The 24,696-nt window shown below is 44.4% G+C and overlaps 1 protein-coding gene and 1 pseudogene across 2 annotated transcripts in view; one reads left to right on the forward strand and one right to left on the reverse strand.

The window, feature by feature from the left end:
• Nucleotides 1-24,696, forward strand: part of Dpp6 (dipeptidyl peptidase like 6) — an 859,276-nt gene that overhangs the window by 159,524 nt on the left and 675,056 nt on the right. The window lies entirely within an intron of this gene.
• The window catches only part of LOC117720540 (nucleophosmin-like), a 105,352-nt pseudogene that overhangs the window by 58,654 nt on the left and 22,002 nt on the right, over nt 1-24,696 (reverse strand).

Genomic DNA, 24,696 nt, shown 5'->3' on the forward strand with positions numbered 1-24,696 from the left:
GGATTTGACTAGCTTGAATTTAACCTTTCTGATCATACATACAAAGTTGATGATGGTTGAATTCTTGATGGAGAAAAATCATACCAGAAAGATGTGTGTGTTGAGACCCTTGGGGCTGGTGAGAGGTTTAAAGAAGAGGTAACTTTGGAAGGACTTTATAAAGAGGAAGCCCCTGGCTTAGTGACAAACTAGCTGTGGAAGATGAATGGGAGGGGAATCAAAGAAGAGGCATGAAAGCGTGCTCTCTGGGGGCATGGAGGATTTATGTTGTCAGGCAATTGAACTGAAACCTGTCAAGCTATGTTCAGTTCTGTTACTAGTGGCTTATGTGTAGTCAGGTGTGTGTGTGTGTGTGTGTGTGTGTGTGTGTGTGTGTGTATGTGTGTAAACTGTTCTGAAGTATTCTGCTATTGTTGCCCTTCTGGGTTCAGCAATTCTTTCTACAGCTCAAGAAAGAGTCCTAACCTTATCACATTCTCTCCTTTCATGTGTCTTTTTTCCATGGCTACCTCATGCTGACCTAAATACTTGCTTACATGGACATTGTCTTGACCTCCTGTTCCAGGGCAGAAAGAAGGTAAAAACGTTTATCTGTGTTGCCTCTCCTTTTCTATGTTGATTCTGCAAGGACTAAAGTGTTATAAAATCACAGTGACTCTTAGAGGAAGTGGAGAAAATGAATAGTGTCATTTATCTTAAATTAGTCCATCTGTGGCTCAGAGCAGGACCTCAGGAGATTCAACCTTCAATGGGAGGGAGATCATATAGCATTCAAGCAACTCTGTTCTATCTGCATGACCTATCCTGGGTTAGTTTGATGGTGGGATGTAGGTCTGTGCTGGGGAGATACTCTAACACCTAACATTCCATAATGATCTCAACACTGTGTAGCATTAGGTCTCAGTTTCTCTGATGGACATTTCCCCACATTTTCCCAGGTATTCCCAGGAGACTTGTCAGGAAGACAATAGAGCATCAGATTAGAGGCAGGCTTCAGCTTGAGCAGCCCACAGAGCAGAAGTAACAGAAGAAACCACACAGGATGTCACACTGCTTTTTGCAGTGATGGCAGGAACATTGGGTCTTACTGTCCCTTAATTTTTGTAATTCATATATCAACTACCCCGGCACTGTTTCCCTGTCTTATAGGATACAAAGCAGGGGTTCCTAGTTTTTGACTTTCAATTGTGAACCTTGAGAGCTAGCTAGGTGATATAGGGATTAGTGTTCTGTGGAATGAGTAGGATGTTTTCTGAGAGAGTGTCAACTCGCAGTCTACAGACTGTAAAGGAGCACAAACCCAGGGTCATTACAGTTGAGAAGGAGGTACCATAGACACCACCTGTCTGGTTGATTTAGTCAATGTTGGGATGTAGCCAGAAGAGTTAAGACTGAGACAGTAATAGATGCCTCCAATGATGGAGACTACATCTAGTTTTCTCTTGAGCTGCAAAGAGAGGGTACATGTTTGTTACTGCCATTTTTACTAAGGATCCCCATAAATCTTACAAAATACTAGAAAGTTAAGCTCACCTTACTGTGCACCCAGTCTGCATCCCACAACTCTGAACACCTGCAGAACAGTATCAATGCCAATATCCTTCAGCTCAGAGACCAGCTGCATAGTGACAGCATCCATCCTCCAATGTGGTCCTGAAGCAAGAGTGGTGGAAGGGCAGAGGACCCCAGCAATGCACTGGAGATCAAGGGTTCCCCTGGGAAAAATTTTAAGCACCATTCACAGAGTTCTAACTTTGTGATGCTGGTACGGCGGAGTCTTATCTTCTCCTCCTAATCCCAGGTTCCCCTGTCCTTGTCTTTGTCTCTCATTTTGACAGATTTGATATGTTAGATTGTTTACTATAGAATGTATCTATCATTATATTCATGAATTGTCATGGTTAATCTTGATTATCAATGTCATGAGATTTAGAATCAGCATGGAAACACAACTGTCTAGAAGAGTGTTTCTGAAAGGTTTGCCAAAGCAGTGACCACCCACTCTGAATGTAAGCAGCAGCTTCACACAAACAGCCAGATTCCTCTTTCATCTTCCTGACAGCAGGTGTAGTGTGACCCGCTGCCTCACACTCTTGCCACCATGCTTTCCCTAACAGGATGGAATGCATCCCTTTGAAATGTGAGCCAACATGAACCTTTCTCTCTTAAGTTGCTGCTTGACAGACATTTACTCATAAAGACTGGAAGAGTAACTAATAAGCAATAGGACATACTTTCCATGACAATTTTTATTGATATGTAATTCATAAATTGACATTTTTTGAAAGTATGCAACTCTGGCATTTTAGTATATTTATAGATCTGTGGAACTTATACTGTGACCTAAACTGAGATAATTGCGGGCTGTTGAAATGCTCTGTGAGTAAAGGTGCTTGTTGCCAAGCCCAACGACCTATATTTGATTCCCAGAACCTGTATGTTGGGAAGGGAAAACTAACTCCTACAAGTTGTCCATTGACCTTCACATGTGTGCCTTAACATGTGCATTATGAACATACACACAAAATACAACTCTCTCTCTCTCTCTCTCTCTCTCTCACACACACACACACACACACACACACGCACTAAACACACTAATTGGCATCCATCCCTGTTTTCTTCTCCCATAGCCCTGGGACCATTCAGTTTCTATGGACTTGCCTGTTCTGTATACTTCATACAAACATACTCATACTGATGGGTCTTCGGGGACTGCCATCAGCTGGGGACATTTGGACTCTGCACCTTGGGGCCTTTCTTATTAGTGGTTCTGTGCAGATTCATGTTGCAGTTGCCAATTAATCTCTTCTCTAATCGACCCTGCAGCAGCTACAAGTGTTCCTCACTACCCTCCCTGATGTTCTAAGCTATCAAATGAAAGATACACACACACACACACACACACACACACACACACACACACACACACACACAGCCTTATATTTTAATATGCCTTAAACAGCCCAATGGTTGGGCAACTTCTTAAGTGCCATGCAGCTAATACACTCCCCTCTGACATTCCTGAGTTCTTACTTACTAAAATCGAGTCCATTTTTACTTACCCAGACTTGTAGCCTTCCTGGGCCAGATCTCCGACTCTTACATGATTGCTATGCTCTCTCTCCTGCACTTCTCAGGCCTGGTCTTTACTCTTTTCTTGGCATGGTGGCTTCTTCTTCCTTTGGTCCCCTTGCCTGGGAATCCTAAACTTCTGCCTTTGTCTCCCTACTCAGTCATTGGCTGCTGGCAACTTTATTTACCAATCAAAACCAACTGGGGGTGGGGACTCCCAGTGTCTTACTTGTGGATTCTTGTGCAATTTTGGAAACACAATTAACATAATACAAGCAATAGACCAAATCCACAGGAGATTTGTGCAGACATGCATTCATTTCTCTGGGCTATGCACTTAGGAATAGAAATGGGTCCTTGTGCAACCACCTCTACCCTGCCCTGTTGGAAGGAAAGTTCAGGCTGCTGCATAGACAGACACAGTGGCACAAAGACCAGCTCTGTCCTGTCTGGGGTCAGGGCCTTTTCTCTATAGTAAAATTGAAATTGTCACAAGGTGTTGATTGATTTCCAGGGTTGTGAAAAAACAGGTTGTGATGATTTTTGTCAATGTTCTCAATGCTGTGAAAGAAAAACAAGATTTGGGGTCCTTTCCCCAGAAGTCCCTTGTTGTCACCTCCCCTTCATCCTTCCCTTAATATTATGCTAAGGTTCTTACCCCACGTTTTTATTATTACTAATGTTTTTTTTTGCTTCTAAGCTATACTTTGCTTTTAGCAAATGCATCATGTTCTAAAAATCAATCTATTAAAGTGCATTTTACTTCTCCAAACTCTGACAGAAAGACGACCTAATCGGGGTACTTTGGTGACTAACGTTCCCCTGAGATGCTTGCCAGTCACTGCAGGGTAGACTCGCAGTCTCAGAGTCTCTCTGTCTCTCTCTCTGTCTCTCTCTCTGTCTCTCTCTGTCTCTCTCTCTCTCTCTCTCTCTCTCTCTCTCTCTCTCTCTCCTCTTGCTCCCTCCTTTTCCTTCATGCATTTTGTGTTATCTTTATATAGGCATAATTTGCATTCATTAAAATTTTCCAATTTAACAGTGTGGTTCAGGGGCTCCGGCAACACTCAGCTGTGCAGCAGCATCACGCTTATGCTTTTAACAATTGTAGGCCTAAGCGTTGTCCCTTCGGAAGTCTTGGCCCTTGGGAAGCGCGTGTCCACATTCAATTCCTAAGTCTAGAGCAGTCCTAGGTGCACTGGAGTGTTCTGCCTGGGACCAGGCAGCACAAGCCCTCGCTGTGCCCAGCCTCTTGGTGTCACACCTTCAAGCTTCACTGCTGTGTCTTTACAAGTTTGATTTCTGTCTGTCTGTCTGTCTGTCTGTCTGTCTTTTGTTTCTTCTCAGTAAGATTCCACTGTGGTCACTTAGCACAACTGTGTTTTCTATTTAAAAGTGATGAACATTTGGGTCATTTCCAGTTTTGGAATATTTCAGATAGAGCTCTTATGCAGGTAATTCCGTGATGATGGTTTTGTTTCTTGTTTCTTGTAGAAAAGAAACTAGGGGTCAAATTACTGCTTAAAGACTTTGGGAAGGACAGGCCAGTTGTGATGTGTGGGGCCAGTGATCTGTCTGTGTGTTCATTTCCTGTCTGGAACTTAGGATTGATCAAAACCTTCTACGGTTTATTACTGGGCCATTGCCTTCAGGCTACTGAACTGAAAATGTTCAGGCACATAGAATTCATTAACGGTTTTCCCAATTTTCTCAGTGCACGCCTTGCTATCTTTCGCTTCACATCTTTAATCTTGTCCTTTGAAGAAAAAGTTGTTTGCTTTTCTTTTATGAGTTCTACTTTTGCATGCCCGGTTTGACAATTTTCTCCCCAAAGTCATCATGATCTTCCCTCATTTGCTTCTAGAAATTTCCTAACTGTGATTTTTACTTTATTCCCATAATCCACTTTCAGTCTGTTAAAAGCTGAGACACTAAGTTAAAAAAAAAAAAAAAAAAGGAGCTTGATGTTGAAGTTCAGCACACTGACAGGTGGTCAGGTGACCAGCACGTGCTGGTCCTTCCCTTTGTGAAGCTGCAGATCCTATCTGCAACTCTATTGTCTGCCAACAGTCTGACTCCCCTTTTAACACCCATGAAATTTCTTGTTTAAGGATGCTTCTTTAAAGTCTTGAAGTTTGGTCTCAGGGTATCTTCTTCCTTTGAAATCCCTTTGCTTGAACTGATGAACCATGGGCTATAGAGATGGCTAGCAGCTAAGAGTACTTGTTGCTCTTGCAGAGAACCCAGGTTCAGTTTCCAGCACTGACACTGTAGCTCACAACCATCTACAACTCTAGTTTCAGGGAGTCAGGATGCCCTCTGACCTCCTGAAGCACCAGGTGCACAGGTAACGCACATTACATGCATGCAAGCCAAACACCCATGCACACAAAATAAAATAAATACAAATTTAAAAGATAAAATACTGAGTTGTTTTGTCTGATCGCAATCTATACATATTTCAATGTAAACTTTAGAATGAGTTTGTCAGTTTCCAGAGAACTCAATATCGATCAGTCTTTGTTGGCTCTTGTAGATCACTTTTTCAGAATTAATGGCATTGAGTGATTTGCCAGTAGACTAGCTCTCTTTTCCGTAGCTATAAATGCCATACATTTTAAAAAATACACTTAGTTAATATTATCAATGACATATTGACATTTTTAAACTCTTCTTCTAAGTGTTCTCTGTTAGTGTATAAGGAAATCATTCACGTTTGTATATTGATCTTTTATCCCACAACTTTGATGAACAGATTCATTAGGTTCTGTTGTTTTCTGCAGAGGTGATCCTGTCATCTGTAAATGAAGCCAGTTTTACTCGTGCCTTTCTAATTTGAGGAACATCCAACTCCTTTTGTTGCTGTAGTCACTGGTCAGAACAAATCAACTTCAAATTCATATTCACCTGGGTGTGATGGACCCCGCACCTGGTTCATAACTTCAGAGAAATGTTTCCATCATTGGACCATTAAGTTAAATATTATTATGAGCTTTCTGTAGGAGAATTTTATTTTAGCACATGTGGGAGTTCCTGGGATGTGACAATGGCAGTGTTCCTTCTTTCCTGCCCTCAGTGCAGTCCACAAAGATGTATGTATATGTATGTATACATGTATGTATGTATATGTGTATGTATGTGTATGCATACATGTATGTATGTATGTATTATGTGTATGAGTGTTTTGTCTACATGTGTGTTTGTGCACTACATGTATACTTTGTGCTTGCAGAAGCAGAAGAGGGTCTCAGATCTTCTGGAACTGAAGTTTCAAACAGTTGTTAACTGCCATTGAAGACCCCCAAACTCGGAAGACCCTTCCTCAAGTCTCAGGGAATCACAACCACCCAAAAATCACAAGAAACCATACCTGGATGCAATCAGCAGAGGTTTATTGGGGAGAGTTGGCTAGTCAACGGTCAAAACTGCTCGTCCACGCAGGAACAGAACTTTGACAAAAGGCCTGCACGCTGAGGGTTTTTTTTTTTTATAGCATGGGGTGGGGAAAGGAAGGCATTTTTGTGGGGTTACACGATTGGTTGTTTTACAAATTTTGAACATAACACTGGGAAGACCAAGGGAGGGAGGGGTAACCAAGAACAGTGGAACATTCCAGAGGAATCTAGCCCAAATGATCCAGAGTCATGTGAAAATCACTCTACACACTCATTCTTCTCAAGAATGTAGCTTTACCACGTCACTGTGCCCCACCCTGTCATTTACCAACTATTTCAGATTAACTATTTTTCTTCCCTGAGGCTTGAGGAATGTTAATCTAGCAGCAAGTGTCCTCTGATTCAGGGATAATGTCCTCCACCCGTAATGTGTCCCCCGGCAGTGAAGATCTTACATTCAGTTCCGCTTTTTGGAACTTACATTCTTTTGCTCAGGTCTAGGGTAAAGAAAAAGCCTGTGTGTGTGTGTGTGTGTGTGTGTGTGTGTGTGTGTGTGTGTGTGTGTGTATTAATAAAATGGTCTTATAATTTATGCTAGGAACCGAACCTGGGTACAAGAGCCATTAGTACTCTTATCTGCTGGGCCACCTCTCCAGTTTCCAGCCCACAATTTTGATGTGTGCTTAGTTAGGCTTCGTCCCATTATCTATCTACCTGCACTTGTACACAGGTGCGTATTCAGCCCGAGACTCCATGAAGCATGCTAAAGATGTCCAAAGGTCCTTTTGGGCACCTTGCTTTACAGTCTAGCCTCAGTGGCCTCATCCAGCTCAGGACTCTCTGGTATTTATGCCCCTTCCTATCTTATGCTGTAGCTAAGAAGCATGCTTCAGACAATGAGGTGGGGACTTAGAGACATGGTAGTTTGTTTGCATCTCTCAGGGTTTGCTGTATGGCATCGTCTGCTCTCTGAAGTCTGAACACTGCACACCTGTCTCTAATGGCCATGCTGAGGCCGAGGCAAGAGAGTACATCTAGGTCCTCTTGTTCCATTGTGGCCAGAATCAAAATAGACTCCTGGCAAACTTGAAATATGAACTTGATCTTCTAATTAAAGGAATGTGTTCAAAAGGAATGTGTATGAGATAGAAAGTTTTACAAGTTAATTTCTCTAAAAGAAGGAATTGGCGAACTATGAATGGTACAAGAGGGCTGAGCCTACTCCTCAGAAGTCCATGGTTCTCAGAGAAAAATAGCAGTGTTCAGGCTACCTCAGAGGAGGAGCAGAATCAGCCATCAGCATGTTGTGATAGTCACTGCCCGCTCCACATGCACCCCAACAGCTGGGCTAGCTCTTGTAAATTGGTTCTGGCCTGTCCAGCATGAAGCAGTTCTGAGAACACTACTAAATTGTAGCATATACAAACTAATTTAGGCAGCTTGCTGTAGGAACACATGGGCTCTGATGGCTTCAGACAGGCTGGAATTATTCCCAGGCTCTGAGAAGCAGTGGGGTTTGACCTCAATCTACAGGACAATAGCCAGTGGGATGCAGCAGTAAATAAATGCTGATTGTGTTTGGGATTGTGAGCAGGTGTTTAGACCTTCCCATTAAGCCTCTTGGTAGTGAGCTTTTAAATGGTGGTGGGCTCTTTGTAGACATTTGAGCAGGGCATTTAATATCTGAGTCTCCTTGTTGTTTTAGAACTCTCTCCTGTGTTTGAGATGCCCACGGCTTTTTTTTTTTTAAAGTTTGGTGATGCTCAAATAACAAACATTCAAAAGCATTAGAGATTCACGAGAGGGAAGACCACATATCTACAAAGTCTACTGTATATTTTAAATAAGATAACTTACTAAAATTATAAGCCCAAAGTGGTTTACATATACTGACACAGTTAGAAATATTCGAGCCAGCTAATAGAGAGAACGTGGGTTTACTTGTAGAAGGAATTAAGGAATTTTGTTTCTAAGATAAAAAAAAAAATCATGAGAAAGTTGGAAAAAGTACAACCATCTTTTACAGGAACAATGGCCACCCTATAAAGTACGGCCTATAAATGTTGTGGCCTGAGCTGCCCCACGTTGGGTGTCAAAAATGTTGCGGACTGCTCTGTCAGTGTTGGAACCCGCACTGCCAAAAGCCTTGGGGGCTAAATTGTTAGAGCCTGCACTGCCCCAAGCTGCTCCAGTCAGCGGGTTGGAGTTCAGCAAGAGAGAGAGTGAGGACAGATGCGAGGAATGGAGACCAGACAGAGTGTGATTCAATCCTGTTTATTCTTCAGTCTCTCTTCCTAGTCCAAGTCCCAAGTCTTGAGTTCCTAGTCCCTAGTTCCTAGTCCCTAGTGCCTCCAAGTTCCAAGTTTTCAGTTCCAAGTTCTAGTCTCTAGTATCTGTCTCGAGTACAAGTGTCTAATCCCTAGTTGCCTGTCTCAGTCTCAAGTGCCTACTCCAAGTGCCTAATAATAATAATTTCTTCTGTCTGCCTCTCGCCTTTTATATGTCTCACTTTTAAGCCACGCCCCTAAGTCATGCCCCTAAGTCACACCCTTAGGTCTTATCTCTAAGTCACACCTTAAGTCACACCCTTAAGTCTCAGCTCTAAATCACAGCTTTAAGTCTCACACACCCAAGGGAAGGTCCTGGGTATCTAAAACAAGATGTTATCAGAGTGTGCTCAGCTGTTGTAAGCTATTGTAATCAAGTCTCTTGTCAGGGTATATGGCTCAAGATGGCTGCAAGGATGATAGCCGCCTTCTGTTGGCACCCCACAGTGGCCTGAGGAGGGGACTTTCCATCTCTCCATCATTCACAGGGTGGAGGTTTAGTTTCTGAGTCTGGGCCACCTGCACCATCCGACCTAAGGGGTTTGCTAAGCCACGCCTCCATCAGATTCCTCTCGAAGGAGTCTGCTAAGCCACACCTCCATCAGATTCCTCAGGTTTCACTGAAGACCCCCATACTCGGGAGACCCTTCCTCAAGCCTCCAGATCGCGACCACCCAATAATCACAAGAAACCATACCTGGATGCAATCAGCAGAGGTTTATTAGGGGAGGAGCCGGCGGTCAAAAACGACAAGCTCTTTAGCTCCAAGAGCAGGGTTTTTGGCCCTGTGTGGTGGGTTAAAGGGTCTTTTATAGCATGGGGTGGGGGGAGGAAGGCATTTTCGCGCGCTTACACATGATTGGTTGTTTTACAAATTTTGAACATAGCACTGGGAAGACCAAGGGAGGGGTAACCAAGAACAGTGGAACATTTCAGAGAATCTAGCCCAAATGATCTAGAGTCATGTGAGATCACTCTGCACACTCATTCTTTTCAAAAATGTGGTTTTCACCATGCTATTGTGTCCTATTCTGCCATTTCCTCCGGCTATAAGGCTATGGCCCCACCTAGGTGGTAGCATCTTTATCTGTAATCAGGAATGCCTTCCTGCCTTGGGTGAGGCTTGGGGAATGTAATCCAGCAAGTGTCCTTCACCTGGAATGTGAAGGCCTGAAATCTTATTTTCAGTTCCGAGTTCTGTAAGGCGGAAAAATCTACACATATTTCATAAAATGGCCTTTATAATTTTTCACTCTACACACACCTGGTCACTGAAAATGGAAGGAACGGTGAGGGGCAAGGAATGAAATATTTGACTTAGGATAGTTGGTTGATCAGGCAATCTCAGACTGTGCCACCTGTCAGGGTATGAACTCCTCAGACTCCAATGAAAGTCGTTCCAGGAACCAGAATCAGGGGTCAACAGCCAGGGGCTAATTGGGAAATAAATTATACAGAAATAAAATCAGGACCATATAGATATAAATATTCACCAGTTTTTATAGATACCCTTTCAAGATTGGTAGAAGCCTACCTTACAAAGGAGACTGCCAAAGAAGTTTCTGGAAAACATCATACCAAGGTATGGTTTGCCTACCCTGCTTGGGTCAGACAATGAACCAGCATTCATCTCTCAAGTAACTCAATCTCTAGCACAATTGGAAATTACGTTGTATATGCAGACTGCAGAGTTCAGGGCAAATAGAAAGAATGAATCTGACCCTGATGGAGGCCTTTGTTGAAAATACTATTTAAAACCAGCATCACCCAATCTGTCTTGTTGTTATGGGGCTCCCGACTAGGCAAGGCCTGAGGCCATGAGCCGAGGCGCAGCTCACGCTGGCCAGAAGCACTGGCCCTGGCACCTACTAGACACCAGGGTGGGAGATGACTCTGCCAATATACCACGCTGTCTCCACAACACTTGGCTAAGCCCAGACCATCCCACCATCCACGTGGTACCCAGTAGATATGAGACTCAAATTCTTAAAGATTATCCAAAGGCTTTATATATTTGGTAATGCTCAATTAACAAGATGCCCACACAATTGGAGGTGTTACCCAATTAACCTAGATATAAGGGGTTACCCAGGACTGCTCTTGATACATGCATGGTTCTCCATGGCTCCTACATCTCTCCCCTCCCCTAGCTCCTCCTCTTCCTCTTTTTCCACTCCTTCTGCCTCCTCATTCCGCCTACCTCTCATACAGCCCAATCGCTGAGCTTTATACAAATGCAGTGGGAAGATATCCCGTAGAGGCCTTGACCAAATTTACCCTTGAAACTGTCAGTGACTAGGCATCTCTCCTACCTTATGACTTACATAGGGCTAGGAATACCTCCTATACTTTAGCCATTCCCACCTTTGAGCTCCTACATGGGAGTCTCCCTCCCATGCTGCCTAACTTTCAGTCTGATATCTTAGCTGAATATGACCAATATAAGTTTTTTAAATCCTTAGAAGCCCTCCATAGGGTCCAGAAGCAACTCTGGCCTGCCATCTGCCAGGCTTATGAGTCTGTTCCTCCCCTAACCCCCATTGCTTTGAACTAGGTGATGAAGTCTGGATTAAGAGACATAACCACAAGATTCTGGAACCTCTCTGGAAAAGACTTCAGGCCATGATCCTGACCATGCCTACGGCTGTTAAAATGGATGGGATCAGAATGTGGATATACCACTCCCATGTTAAGCTTGCCAGGAGAACAATGATCCAGCAGTTGAGGTCCCAAAGGAAGAGACTTCCAGACGAGCTGCCCCAGGAAAGATGGAAGGTCACCCCACACCCTGTCCATAGCGAAAACCTCAACTCCAGTGCTCCTGATCCTGCTTGCTTACTGCTTAGGCTTTGCTGTATCAGCCACTAGCCCCCTTACTGTTTGGGTACCCAAGGGGACAATGCAACAACCTTATCATCAAGTTCACAGTGGCTGGTGAGAAAACCAGTTGTACAGCTGGCTCTTAACTCCTCTCTCCCATGACTTAAGGCAGAACTGTTGGTTACTCGATAGGGACTCTGCACTGGAACTAAAGTACCTTTGCAACACACTGTAACCCCTACCATTGCAGGATACATGCTGCCCCCAGAGAATGCTTGGTGCGCTTGTACCCTGGGGCTTACTCCATACATTTATGGCTTGGTTGTAAATATGATTGAGGATTTTTGTTGTTGTTATTCTAGTACAGCTTGTACCCAGAATGACTTATTACTCTGGGGAGGATGTCATCAACAAGCTAACTCCTCCAAACAATTGGGTTAAAAGGGTAACCATTTCCATTATGTTGCTGTTACTAGGTTCTCTCCTTGCTGTAGGCCTGGCTGGAGCTGCTAATATAGGGGTCTCAGCACTAATACTCCAAGATAAAAATTACAAGGCCCTATGAATGGTAATAGATGCAGATATGGAGAAAATGGAAAAGTTTACCATAACCCTCCAGGATTCCCTATCTTTCCTGGCAGAAGTAGTCTGACAGAAGAGGCCTAGACCTGCTGTTCCTTCAGCCTTAGGTGAAGACTTTTGTTGCTATATTGACTACTCAAGGGTGATCAAATCAATCCATGGCCTTAGTCAGAAAGAGACTACAAGACAGATCATACTGAAGTTAGCTTTGACTTATGGTCCCTACATAATCAAGGCATTCGTTAGGTTTATTAAGGAATGGATTTATTACACATCTTAATTCAAGATGGCCCAAAACCGAAGGGAGAAATGAGAAGGCTAGGCTAACTACATGACAGGCTTTAAATTGGCAGTTTAGGAGACTAGACCTAAGAACTGGGAAGTCTAGGCAAGTCAATTACTAGAAAACAAACAAACAAACAAACACAAAAACAAAAACAAACAAACAAACAACAACAAAAAAAAAAAACAGGCTCCAGGCAGCTAGTCAGAAGCTGCCTACCATCAGCCACCTGGGCAAGGATAATAGGTCTGCAGCACTTCCCCACCCCTCCCAACCCCTAATGGTTCTGGAATGTCCATAGAGATGGATCCAATAGATTAACATAGAGGTCACCTACCCCAGAATTCTCCTAGCACGCTTTAAATCAGGCCAGCTAGCTCACTTGGTTGTCTAGCTTGGTAATGGAAGACCCCAGGCCCGCAGCATGCTGGACTTCTGCAGAATAAAACACTCTGTGTTTACATACTATTTGAGTCTGGGGTATCATTCTTTGGTGAATCGTGGACCTTTGCACTAGTTATCCACGTATTAAGCCTGGGCTACCGATGGCCATGAAAGCATGAGACCTTGAGCTCTATTCCCAGAGCCATGTTTGTCACCTGGCATGGCTGCTTGTGTGTGTCCACGTGTAGGTGCTAAAGATATATGCATGTATGCATTCATGTACAGACACCAGAGGTCAAACTCAAGTGTCATTCCTCAGAAATTCTCCATCTTGTTTTATGAGACCATGTCTCTCACTGGGACCTGGGTCTCCTCGATTAGGCCAGGCTGACTGGATAGTAAATCTCAGGAGTTCTTTGGTCTCCATCCCACCAGCACTATAAGCATGGCTGCTTATGCTTATAATCTCAGTGGAAACAGACAGCAGATAGACACACACACACACACACACACACACACACACACACACACACACACACGTAAAGAAAAAGAATGGCCACTGTAGCATTTTTTAGAAAATGTATCATATTTCCTTTTTCCATTGACTGCTTTAATTCCCTGTAGACCAATAACAACAAATCTCTGCTCAGAATCTTAACAGGCCTCTGGGCAACACCCTTTTTCTGAAAGATAACATTTTAGTAAAATTTTTTTAAATTAATTTTTTATTGGATATTTTATTTACATTTCAGATGTTATCCCCTTTCCCCATTTTCCCCCACCCAGAAACCCCCTGTCCCATCCCCCCTCCTCCTGCTTCTATGATGATGTGCCCCAACCCACAGACTCCCACCTCCTTACCCTCCAATTCCCCCACACTGGGGCATCATGGGACCAAGCAGAATCTAAAGACTGTCTCCAGGCATAAGTTCTCAGGCACTGTTTCCAAGGGTCTTACGTAAGGCCAGCCCCACAAATTTTGTGAAATAGTTCTTTCTCTAACTTGGAAAAGAATGGAAGATTCTTTTTTAAAAAGATTTATTAATTTTCATGCATTTGGGTGTGTCTGCCTGTGTGTATGCATGTCCACCTCAAATGTGCATGCCTGGCGCCCATGGGGTATAAGATGTTCTGGGACTAGACTTACAGGTGACAAACCTCCATGTGGGTTCTAGGACTTGAACCTAGGTCCTCTAGAAAAGCACCTGGTGCTCTTAACCTTGGAGCTTTCTCCCCAGCCTCTCTTAATTGCAGTTTTATGTAAATCCCCTGGCACTTTATCTGAATGGGCAGCAGTGAGGAAATGTGAACATGACAGCATCAGGCTGCCAAGAACCACTGTATGAGTCAAGGTCACCATAACAACCCTGTACAGTCCTTGTAGGGATTTAGAGCACATGGTGAAGACGGCTTTGTGAAAGTGTGTGTACACACAATGTGGACTTGAACTTTATTCATTGGCAGTTTTGATACATGTGAAAAGTCTTGTTTAATCAGGTCAAGGTGAGGATGGGGCAAAAAAGAGTTTTGATGCAGAAAAAAAATCAGTTTTAAACTGCTAACTGGAAATCATCAAGAACATAAAGGAAGGACTGAAATCCAGCAAGGGGCTGCTCCTGGGGTTTTGGGACATGAAAATAAATGTCAGTCCAGGCTTTTGGAGAGAGGAAAAGCTGCTGAGAGCTATAAGTGGGTACCATGTTCATCCACCAGCCCCACAGAGACTCTTGCTCTGGGACACCTCGAGCCTGCCCAGAACACAACACCCTGTTCCACGGCTATTCCAACCTCTCACTGCCTTCCCTCAGTTGTTGGCTGACCCAGCCTGGGGCTCACTTGCTTTCTCCCTCCTGTCCCCAACTCCCCTCTCTCCCTATGGCCCAGTATATAGATCATAAGTAGGTACCAAGAGGTATGAGTATGCTTTCCATCACTCTGTTCAACTCATGGACAGGGTGGACTTCAGCCATAGCCAAGTGGTCAGGGGACTGTTTTGTGGGTGACATGTGAGGCTGATGGCAGCTGGCTCTGTGCTTTAGTTACACAATGACATTTACCAGGGAGGCTGCATGTGTGTGCACTCTGGGTCACCAGCTCCTTGAGATAAGTGTCATAGTAGTGTAACCTTGTTCCTCAGGACCCAAGGCAGTCCTCACACTCTCTGACAGTACTTTACACACACACACACACACACACACACACACACACACACACACACACACACACACTTTGGGGTTTGGGGATTACTCTAGGATCAGAAACTGCCTCAATTCTTAGTTCAGAGTAATCTCTCCTTATGTCTACCTCTTCTCTCTGATATATTTGTTTATTTAAGAATTTTTTTAAATGTAGTGATTTAAAAGCTCCAGAAGTCTGTATCATAAAAATACCTTCAATGTATGACTGGTTCCAGGCAAGTTCACCAAAGCCTTTCATAGACTGGCATCTCCAGATGTTTCTACCGGAAATTCTCCTGAACTTGATGCCAGTGCAGTGGGGGAGGGGCTTGGACAAGCTCTGTGTGTGTGAACCCTGACATCCTCAGTAGATGTGAGAACAGGATGTATCATCGGATGTAGCTGTGTGGAACTCACCTGCCCTGCTTCTGTTGCAGTCAAATGAACGTGCTGGAAAACCATTGTGTCCTCTGTGCATTTGTCCACTGACTTCAGGAAAGGGACCAGTGGGCAGCATACAGAGCCCTGGTGCCAACACAGTGGGCTTTCTTTCATGGATACCCATGAGGACTTTGTTCATTGTTTAATCATGCTCTTGTAATGTAAGCTTTTTAGAGCAGAGTTTTCATCTCACATATGAATCCTGTGATACTCTTTCCTCTGGGCAGAGCAAAGCTGTGATCTGAGGTGAGGCAAGGGGACCCTTGATCTGCCATCCTGGTAGCTAGGAGGAAAGGATACTCTGGTAGCTCACCTAATTCCTAGGCCTGAAGAGGCTACTGCCTTCCACTTCATGAGGTAGAACGTTTTCACCCTTTCTGATCATCTAAAGAGGCCAATCACCTGCCTGAGGCTACCATACTATAGGTGAGACAGAGAGGATGGTACTGGCAACCCTCCATGTGTCTGCAGGGTCACCTGAGCATCACATCATGCCCAGTGTCTCTATCTCCTGATGAAATAGTTGAACGTGCCATGGTCAAAGTCTACATGCCTCCCCACCCCCAATCATACAGGTCTCTCTCAGTTCACAGTCAGAAAAGCTCAGGACGCCCTGAAGGGAGCAACAGAAGCATCAGGTGATACAAAAGCAGAAAAAGCTAAGAAGAGGGAATTTACAATGGAGTCAAATACCAGTGGCCATAACCTGGGGACGCAGATTCAGGTTGCCCCAAATTCTGTGTTCCAACATGGTATCAGTTTGATTAAATTTTTATAGTGACAGAACAAAGAAAGCCATAACTAGAGGCATTCTCGGATACATTGATAACATTGAGTAGGCAGTCACAGAAAAGTGGGGGGAATCTCTGCTAGTAGCTTCATATATTGTTTGACAACACTCTCACCCCTTTGCTGGTATAAGTTAGGGGTCTATTAATACGTTCCAAGAAGTTTTTACCTAAGATGCTAATTCAATACATTGGTGGGCAACAGCCGTGATGATTAAGGGACTAAAGACAGCTTGCTATGAATTGTACCTGGGCTCAAGACCTGTGACTTTCCAGCCTCTTCTCAATCACCAAAGTTCTAATAAACAAGGCATACACTGTGGTCTTCTAAGAAAATCTGGTCAGGTGATCTGAGGTTCTTTTTAGCAGGAGGCATTTCTGTGAGCCACCAAGCACAGAGACAGTCCCACTCGTGGGAGCCCAAATGGTTCAAGTTGAATCATTATACTTCAGTGAAGCTTTGAAAAAGGCTACTTAAAAATAGCTTGCCAAAAGGTTTCAACCTCCGTCAGGTTTAGCTCGGTAATTCTCGAACTGTAACAGGTTAGTAGAAAATGGAAGTATTTTTCGGTCTGCTGAAGTGTTTTCTACTGTCTGTGAAGGTTCCTGAGTATTTGCGTCCTCTGATTAGCAGAGCAACACAGGTAAGAAGCAGCTTGCACAGACTTCCTTGTTTCCCGAAGTGTTCTGTTTCTGTGCTCACTAAAGAGAGCTTGGATGACATGAGGATAGCTCAGAATGCCCTTTCTTCCATCTCTTTCTACCGAAGTATGCATTCTCCAGACTCCATTGTTGACTTGAGCTGGTTTGTATTAAACCCCCTGGGCGAAAGTAAGACCACTACCACAATGTTGAGCCAAATTTGAAGCAAGCTTTAATTAAATATTGGCCAGGATGATGGACTCTAGCTAATTCCATTCCAGAGGGTCCTCAAAACAGCCACCAGCAACATTGGTCAGGTGGTCATAAAGGCAATCCCACAAGGCTTACATAACTTCATCCAATCCATCCTGACTGTAAATTGGTCTACATGTCTCTTGCTGCACATCTGTTACAGTTGGGTCAACAAAACTTGTTCAGGGAAGTAGAGGTATGTGACTTGTTACATGGACAACAGCTTCCAGCATCTCAGGAAGTATCTGTTCTTAGGCAAAGGGCTTAGAGGTTAGAGGCACTTTTGTTTTGTGGATCTCTTAGGCACAGTAGTTAATATTTAAAATGTAACTTTGGCTCTCACATTTTATAAAAACAATCATCCCAAAGTCATTCCAGGGCCACAGCCTTGGTATAGGTGTGTCCTTGGGAGCCAGCTCCCTCTGGGGAACTGGAAACAGGCTCCCAGTGCTGTCTTCAGAGAAGTAACTTCTTGGTGGTTCCTACATCCTTTAATCTACAGGGGAAGAAAGGGGGTGTGAAAACTTGTTCCTTTACCCTAAACATCAACCCCAGAACACTTCCATGGGTCTCATTGCTTCATCCCTCAGATCCTGAACAGCAGCTATGATTTGACCTCAGCCAGGCCAGTCACCATTCATAGTCCTCAACATTATGCTGAGAAGATGCACAGGCCTCCCTCCACCTACCCCCTCCAACCATGGATTTGTTGTCTGATTTAAATATAGAGTTTGGCTCAGTGTGTGAGCATAGCATAAATGAAAGGGCATCCTGCCTCACAGCCCAGGACTGACTGGGAGCATCGATAACTTATGAAAAGTGAAGAAGCAGTCTGAAGCTGCAGGATGCTCCATCCCAAACCATGATAGGATTGGCCAGAGAGTAGCTTGGAAGAGGGGCATAGAAGGAAGGGAAGACAGATGCCATAGAGATCTGAAACCTGGAAGCTAGTCTCCAAATACCTCTGGGACTCCGTACGGCCTCTTTGTAATTACTCATAGCCCCTGGAGACTCCCTGGCACAGATTGGGTTTCCTTAATGAATGTGATCCTAAGTTTGTGGGTCCCCTCTTCCTGGTTACCTTGTATAGAGCATGGTGGGAAAGCATGGAAGGGTGGTCCATCACAGGCTGCATGACAAGAAGCTGGCCACTCTTGCTCTAGTCCCTGGCCAGGAAAGCTGACTGTGCTGGAGTGGAGAAGTCCATGGCATCTGGGGTCCATGTGCTCCTAAGGTTTGCACACAATGACCATGATGTCTCTCCCGTTAGCATCTCATCAGAAGGTGGATACTATTATGTCCTGGGGTCATCCTGACATGCTGGTAAGGGAGCCTGTGTGATAGTGTGCGAAAGAGGAAGAGCAGAGACCATGCTACTTTTGTTCTTTAGGATGAACGTTATTGATATGTGTACTCCCCCACCAACCCCATCCCCATCTTTCAAGTTCTGACCTCACCCACCTTCTCTTTCACGGGTCAACCTGACCCCAGGGAGGGTGCAGAAGCAATCTCTTACCACCTGGCAATGACAGTCATGGGGTACTCTCAGCAGCAGAAAATGGGAGAAGGACTAGATCTAGCTCTAACTTCTCTGGCAGAGTGAGCAGCCTGGAGGAGTGTGAGCTTCCCGTAGTGTATGGGGAACTAGGGTCAAGGAATTACTAAGACCCTATCAGAGAGTCTGGGGAATAAATAAATTTCAGAAACGCAGTTCCTGGGAGCCCAAATTACTATGGAGATTACATGACTTCACCAAGACATGAAAACGAGGAGTCAGCAAAAGGTGTAGGAGCCTGATGCATGGGGACAGGCAATGAGCACAAGGGTCTGGCAGTGGCGGTGGTGGATGGATTGCTCCATTCATTAAACAGGGATGGCTTGATGCAGGAAGGCAAGTCAGTATTCTGTGGGCGTGGCTCTGGTGTGCAGGTCTGATCCTGCCCTTCCCTCATCCTTTCAGAGAGGGTCTGGTAGGGGAGAAAGCCCGTGTGCGAGGAACAAGTGGCCTCTGGACTTGGGAGTGAGGAGTACAATGCTCAGGTGTGAGGATGAATGTGTGCGGAGTGTGTGTTTGGATGGATGTGTACATGCACGTTAGAGTGAGTGTGTAAATGCGTGACCGTGGGGGTGAGCCAGGGGTGTCACTGAAGAGCATAGCTAAACCAGCTGGGGGGACAATGGGTGTGCAGGTGGCAGTCGGGGTCATCTTGGGCTCAGTTGCCCCTTAGGACCAGTGTGCCACACTATGCTTGACTTTGCCAAGGTGGTAGGCAGCTCCAAGCCTGGATGAGCCTCAGGAGGGTCCCTCTGGGGGTGCTAAGGAAAACATGGTCAAATAATACTGGGGACAGATGGTATGGTTCACTGGAAGAAAGACATGGGTGTCTGTAAGGACACAGAATTGTTGGTGACTGGAAAAGGCCAGGGCCACAGCATTAGCCAGGAAAGACATTAGCCACAGCTACAGACAGGAAAGACACTGTGAAGCTCCGCGTGGTCTACCCTGGGCAGAAGCACATCCAGCAAGCCTTTCCTGCCTCCTTCCATGCTTAGTGGCCTCATTTCTGGCATCTGCTTAGTTCTCAGCATGCTGTATTTATACTGAGATAACCCCAGAGTACCTGGTATGGCCATCCAATAAATAAATAAATAAATAAATAAATAAATAAATAAATAAATCTACCCTTTTAGGGCAGGGAGAATAATTTAAACATGAAAAGCAGAAATTCTTTAATTCTTTTCTTTACTCAGGATGCAGCTATCACTTAGGTATTGATGCAAGAATTCGTGCTGGGGAGGACTATTTTTTATGACAGATCTTACTGCTCAGAGAACAGGGACTGCCAAGGATAGCTGCCCCAACAAGTGCTCAGAGCCAGTGCCCCCCCACCCCCACCCCCTTGCATACAGCAGGATTCTCAGCAGATTAAACTCCCTCCTGTGTGCTTCCTGGGGGGTCTGCTTGCAGTGGTGCAGCATGGGGCCCCAGAACTAGCCAATAAGCTTAGAGAACACTGAAGAAAGTGGGGAGGGGAAGACACTAAGTTCTCTGAGCTTTGGAATGGCAGTGGTGGGGTCTTGTTTAAGGACTTCCTTTCTGTGTGAATTCTCTTTCTTACCTCTGAATACAAATACAAGAAGTGACTTGAAGTAAGAAGGCTTTATGGAGAAGGCTGGAGGTGTGTCCAGATCTTGTGGGTAGTGATAGGAACCCCACATTTGCCAACTAGGACCCACATCTAAACGCTCTCATGCCCCCACCCCCCAACAACACCACCACCACTTTGGAACCAACTATTTAAACACATGGACCTATGGAGGCATTCCACATTCAAGCCAGAGCAGCCTTCGATGAAACTGTATTTTTTTTAATTTTCTCTTTCCTCTGCACTATTAAACTGTTGGTGTTTCCAGATACAACATATGGGAATTCGAAACCACAGGGAGTGTGCAGTGTCCCAGCCCAGTCCTTGTGGTGAGAAAATCTAAGATTTCCCAGAGGATGGAGACGGAAGGGTAAGATGTTTGGAGACCAATGCTCAGAAGAGAAGCCTCATGCCTGTTACTACCAGAACTTGGAGAGAGAAGCTGAGGCAGGAGTCTAGGAGCCCGGGTGGGGGAAGAGCTGAGGCAGGAATATTAGGAACCCAAGTGAAGCTAAAAAAAATGGAACCCATGTCTCAACACTAAATACATGAACCAGGAAGAAAAAGGAGAGGGCACTGTGCAGAAGGTGTCCTGGAAGTAGCCCACTCTAGTCAGCACAAGGATGGGTGGGTGCTGGGCATGAGGAAGAACCCACCATAGCCTGGTCAAAGACAGCTTCTTATCGAATGTTACATAGCCCTTGCCTGCCTCTTCCCTCAGGGGTTCAACAACTTTAAAATAGCTGTATTTATTTTTGAGTGATCTTTTGATGCTGTGCTATTTTTATACAACATAGAAATCTCTTCATTTCCCACTTTTAGAGTCTTGAATTAAATGTTTTTCATTCCTAGAAGACAATAAGCACTGAGTCAAAGGTGTGGAAATGCCTCTGTAAGCTTTTAATAATTCTAACAGAACACAACAGGCTTGGAGTCTAAAAATGTGCAGTGTGTTGGTTTTGTTTTTTAAAGAGGAAACGGGCTTTTTAGCAACAGGATCTTTAGAGCCCCTTCGCCTGGGCTAAACCTCTGTGATCTCAGGCAGCTGCAGTTCTGCTGGCACCTAGCTTTTCCTCAGCTGTTTGTTAACTCTAAACCACAGGCAAGCCTAATGCCCAAGGGACTTTAACTGGCCATCACAACTCAACTCTGGGAGTAGCAACCTGACCCTGAAACTGAGGCTCCAAAATGTGTGTGTGTGTGTGTGTGTGTTTGTGTGTGTCTGCTTGTGTGTATATACGTGTTCTTGTTTATGTTTATACACGTTTGTATGCTTGTCTGTATGCTTGTGTTAAGTGTGTATATACTTGTGTGTATGTGATTGTCTGCTCTTTTGTGTGTGTATGTGTACTTGTGTGTTTGGGTTTGTGTATGCTTGTATGTGTGTGTATGCAGGTGTGTATGCATGTGAAGGCCAGACAACAGTCTTGGCTCTCAGTTCCTAGGAGCTATCCCCCTTGTTTTTGAGATATGGTCTCTCAAGTAGGTTAGGGTATCTAGCCAGCAAACTGCAGGGATTTGCCTGTCTCTTCCTCTTTAGAGCTGGGATTCCAAGCATGTGCCATGGAATTTGACTGGAGTTCTGGGAATCAAACTTAGGTCCTCTGTGCTTGGTTTTATAGACTATGCCAGTTCTACAGCCTCTATCACACTACATGCTCAGTGCCTGCCCTTCCCCGTTCTCCTGTGTCTGCACCTTTCCTCCCTCCCTCCCTCAGTGCTCCACTCCCAGGCCTCTCTGCCACTCTGCCTTTTATAACCCTTTCACAACCTTCCCACTGTGAGGCCAGTTCTCCTGTGCTCCCATCCTCAGCTGCTCAGCTGCGTCTGTCTTGGGATTGCCATGAAAAGTCTCATCCATACCCTGCCATCCATCAGCAACCATGCTGTGGGCTTCAGCTTCTGATGTTTACTAAAGTCTGGGTTCTTCCCACTCTTGCTCACTTCTGTTAGCGTCTCTGGCTTTTACAGAATCTTGGCTCTAACTTTAACTTTCATCTGTGAATGTAGGATTTTTTAATGGCACTTTACTGGTATTTTCTTCCCCTATTCCTGCCACTCCCCTTCCTCCCACCTACCAGTTCCCTCTGCTTTCATGATGTCTTTTATTTTTTTGAGGTACAAAGATGTGAAAAAAAATGCACATTAATTATCTGGGTGTGGATTAAATTAATTAGCATGATGGCCTCTGGTTCCATGCATTTTCTTGTAAGCAACATTATTTCTTTTCTGGTTCAATATGACTCCATCACTTATATACACCATATTTTCTTTATCCTATTATCTGTTAATGGGCACGTGGCTCATTTCATGACTTTGTTGTTGTGAACAGGGTCTCTAAGAACTCAGGTATTCAGGTCTCTCCATGGTAAGCTGCCATTCATTCCTTTAGGTCTGTGCATAACCAAGTGTCCTTCTAGTCTAGATTTTTGAGGCATCTCCATCTTGATTTTCATGACAGTTGCTCTAATTAGCACTTCTGTCGATCATGTATAAGGTCCCTTGCACCCTTACCAGCCAGTTGTTTTTTTTCCTTAGTGACAGCCATCATCACAGGGTAACATGGAAATCCCAATATATATATATATATATATATATATATATATATATATATATATATATATATATTACATATATACATATATATATGTATATATATATGCATGATGTAAGCTCCAATCCAGACGGAGCTGCTAACTCCAAGTTCATGTCACTGCAACACGGTGCAAACATTTTATAATTTTAGCTCCGTGCAATATATGTCTGAGGTAATTTCCATGTCCTGGCAAGAGATGTCAGGAAAGACCATCTGTGTGAACAATAGTATGAATTGTTGAGGGAAATACAAGGCTAGCGAGATAATGGCTATGTCTGTAAGGATTCCCAAAAGCTAGCCAGGAGGGCTTGCTCTAATCAACGATTCAAACATACTTTTTTCCCCTAGTGTTCTGTTTCTTTCTATTAAAAAGTTTCTCCTAAAATTCTCATTTGATGAGAATTCTGATTAATTGAAAAGTGAATTTTTTCTTAATTCAAATAAGTCAAAAGTAGCATTGACAACCCCATTAAATTGGTTTACTTCTTGTAGTGCCTGTCAAAGATTGCAAGTGTTCTAGATACAAAATGTTCCCCTAAATCCCCTTTCCCATCCTGTGAGATTCTGGGGCTCTGGTTTGTTTGCTCTGAGCACCCTTCAGGCAGTGTGTGATCCCTTGTGTGGGAGCTCTGTCTACCTTGAGGATTTCTGACTATCTTCTGATGTCAGAAGATTTAAGATTCACTCTTCTTCACATTTACACACAGTGGAAGGTACTACCCTGGAGAAAGGGAGGGGTCAGAATACTAGTCATGACTTTAGTGGAACAGCGTGGGGCTGAAATCAATGTGTGTGCTGAAAGTAAGCCACTGACTGGCCTTCAAGTTCCTCAGTAGCCCTGGTAAGGGGGACATAGCCACAGAGAAGCTATTCATGGCAACTGACTCTTCCAATAGAATGCTCCATACAGCTGTATTCAGGCAGTGTCACCAGCATATAGTGTGTACAGTGATAGAGTAGATTCAGGCCTTTCCCAGTGTCTTAGTCAGAGTTTGTATTCCTGCACAAAATATCAAGACCAAGAAGCAAGTTGAGGAGGAAAGGGTGTCTTCAGTTTATACTTCCACATTGCTGTTCAACACCAAAGGAAGCCAGGACAGGAACTCACAGGGTAGGAACCTGGAGCCAGGAGCTGATGCAGAGACCATAGAGGGTGCTGCTTACTGGCTTGCTTCCCCTGGCTTACTCAGCTTGCTTTCTTACAGAACACAGGACTACCAGCCCACGGATGGCAGCACCCACAGTGGGCCCTCCCCACACTTGATCACTAATTGAGAAAATGCCTTATAGCTGGATCTCATGGAGGCATTTCCTCAAGGGAGGCTCCTTTCTCTATGATAAGTCCAGCTTGTGTCAAGTTGACACACAAAACCAGTACACACAAGTTCATAAAAACACCTTAAAAATAAGGTGAGGCATGCTAGCCTCTCTTACCTGTCTCTTCTCAAGATCCAGGCGAGCTGTCATTTCCTGCAAGAGGTCTAGACAGATGTAGGTCTCAGCAAGCATGGTCATCTTCACCTTCAGGGTGCCAGACAACTTCCCTTTCACACAACATCTGAGGGAGCCTGGCAGAGCCCTGAGCTTGGTCTGCCAGGCAATATTACACAAAGTTGGGGGTTGTGCCACATGCTGTCTGCATGCTGACTGCATCTCCTGTCACCTACTAGGCCATGTTGTTCACTGTCATGCATGAGCCTGTGGCCATGTCGCAGAGCACAGCACTTAGGCCAGGGTTGAAACAGCACCCTGTGCCTACAAATCACAAGGAAAGAGAAGCTCAACCCTACA

The sequence above is a fragment of the Arvicanthis niloticus genome, chromosome 15 (genome assembly GCF_011762505.2).
Source record: "Arvicanthis niloticus isolate mArvNil1 chromosome 15, mArvNil1.pat.X, whole genome shotgun sequence".
Classification (NCBI taxonomy): Eukaryota; Metazoa; Chordata; class Mammalia; order Rodentia; family Muridae; genus Arvicanthis; species Arvicanthis niloticus.